General features: G+C 41.3%; 1 non-coding gene across 1 annotated transcript; it reads right to left on the bottom strand.

The window, feature by feature from the left end:
* Nucleotides 1-1,481: 1,481 nt before the first annotated feature.
* On the bottom strand, nucleotides 1,482-1,585 carry LOC148580392 (small nucleolar RNA R71). The gene has a single exon (XR_015894337.1). It is a non-coding gene; the product is annotated as a small nucleolar RNA R71 (small nucleolar RNA).
* Between the last annotated feature and the right edge of the window lie 908 nt (nucleotides 1,586-2,493).

Below are 2,493 nucleotides of genomic sequence, written 5' to 3'. Positions count from 1 at the left end.
GACATGTAATCCTACCAAATTGTGGTTCATGAAACTGTGTGGTATAATCAGTGATCGAGCATCATCTCTTCTTATGAACATTTAAACCAAGGGATTGGGAATTTGTTCATTTTTAGAGAGAATTGGTGAGCCAAGGGATTGGGATCCAATCATATAAGATTGCCAAGCAAAATTCAATGAACGCATTGCTTGAGGAAGAGATAAACATGTTTTGATTCGGAGATCTCAATATCTCCTATAACCCAATGAATCCCCCATTTCTGATTTCCACTTTCTCTTTACATTCTGCTACTCAATTCATGCAATCACCCCCATTCCCTTTTAATTTCAGCAATTTACATTCTGCTCTTTAATTCATTGCAATTTAAGATTCCGCCATTTAATTTTCTTGTCATTTACTTTTCCCGCCAATTTTACATTCCGCAATTCTCATCTCAAATCTTGATTCCGCTCAACTAGAACACACTTCTAATCCGAATTGCTCACTCAACCAATCCTTGTGGGATTCGACCTCACTCTATTGTGAGTTTTTACTTGACGATAACCGGTGCACTTGCCGGAAGGAATTTTGCCGATCGTGCAAATTTCCTAAATCGTAGCATAACTAGTTTATGCGCATCAAGTTTATGGCGCCGTTGCCGGGGATTGGTTTTCGATTGACAATTCTCAAATTGGAAGTTAACTAGATTGAGCATTTTTTTTTGTTTTGATTCATTCAGTACAAGTTACTTGTTGAATTTTAATTTCTGCACATGCTTTCTTTCTTTATGCCTTTAAATTCAAGCAACTAACTCACTGACTCACTAACTGTTTGAATTAATTCCTCAATTGCTCTAACCATACTCTTCCATTAACCAAGAGTATTTCACTTGTTGTTGCCTGTGCTGTGTTCTTGTATGACAGGTAGGAGAGGAGAGACATCAACTCCTCCATATACCGAACCAGAGAGGACCCTTCATAGACTGAGAAGGGAAGCAAGAGGGAAGAGAGTAGTGGGAGAAGAGGAATCTGAAGGAGAATCTGAGGACAATTTTGAGGAAGCTCTAGATCTCAACATGGATAGAGAAGTTCACAACCATGAGAGAGCTGATGGAAACAATGCCATTCCTGAGAGGAGGGTTCTTAGTTCATACATAAACCCAACCTCTGGGAATTGTGGTAGTAGCATCCAGAAACCACCCATTCAGGCCAACAATTTCGAGCTCAAACCACAGCTAATATCACTGGTGGAGAATCATTGTTCATTTGGTGGAAGTGCTAATGAAGATCCCAACCAACATCTCACAAAATTCCTGAGAATTTGTGACACTGTGAAGTCCAATGGAGTCCAGGAAGATGCCTATAAACTGCTTTTGTTCCCATTTTCACTTAGGGACAAAGCAGCTAAGTGGCTGGAATCATTCCCAAGGGGGAGTCTAACAACATGGGATGAGGTGGAAAGCAAGTTTCTGGCACGTTTCTACCCCCCACAAAAGGTCAATAGGCTTCGATCTGAGGTTCAAACTTTTAGACAACAAGATGGTGAAACTCTCTACGAGGCATGGGAGAGATTCAAGGATTTGACAAGGAAATGCCCACCAGACATGTTCCATGATTGGGTGCAATTGCATATTTTCTATGATGGACTCTCTTATGAATCAAGGAAAGCTGTAGACCATTCATCAGGAGGTTCATTGAACAGGAAAAAGACTGTGGAAGAGGCCATTGAACTGATTGAGACAGTGGCTGAGAATGAGTACTACTATGCATCAGAAAGGCACAACACTAAGGGAGTCATGGAGCTGAACCATGTTGATACAATTCTAGCCCAAAACAAGGTATTTGCCAAGCAACTAGCAGAGCTTACCAGGCAATTAGAAACAAAGCAAGTGGCTGCAATACACACACAAGATCAAGAGGAAGTAAGCATTGAAGGAGGTGATTGGGAAGAAGCCAACTATGTGGGAAACCAACAAAGGCAATCATATGATCCACACTCCAACACTTACAACCCAGGATGGAAAAATCACCCAAACTTTGGGTGGGGGAACCAACAAACCCAACCACAAAACCACAAACCTTACAACCACAACCAACATAACAATTCCACATACCAAAACTCCAACCAAAGATCATACCAAGCCACACAAAACACTTACCCCCAACCATCATATCATGGCCAAAATAATCAACCTACCCAACTTAATCCGAACCAACAATTTCAAGATCAATTAAACCGGATAGAAGGAATGATGGCAACCATGAGTCAAGACATAACCGAATTGAAAAGCTTCAGGGATGATGTGAGAGCTACCTTAAGGAACCATGGTGAAAAACTCAAGAGGATGGAATCTCAAGTGGGAGAGCTATCTCAACAGGCCGTTAAATCAACTGCAGTGTTCCCTAGTGACACAGAAAAGAATCCTAAAGGGGAACAAAAGAGAGTGAGATGGGAAGAATGCAAGGCCATCACCATACTGAAGGAAGTTTCAGAAGAAGAAGGAATCAGGCCCT

The sequence above is a fragment of the Arachis ipaensis genome, chromosome B10 (assembly GCF_059453495.1).
Source record: "Arachis ipaensis isolate K30076 ecotype BB chromosome B10, ASM5945349v1, whole genome shotgun sequence".
Classification (NCBI taxonomy): domain Eukaryota; kingdom Viridiplantae; phylum Streptophyta; class Magnoliopsida; order Fabales; family Fabaceae; genus Arachis; species Arachis ipaensis.
This window is presented reverse-complemented; position numbering and strand designations above follow the sequence as displayed.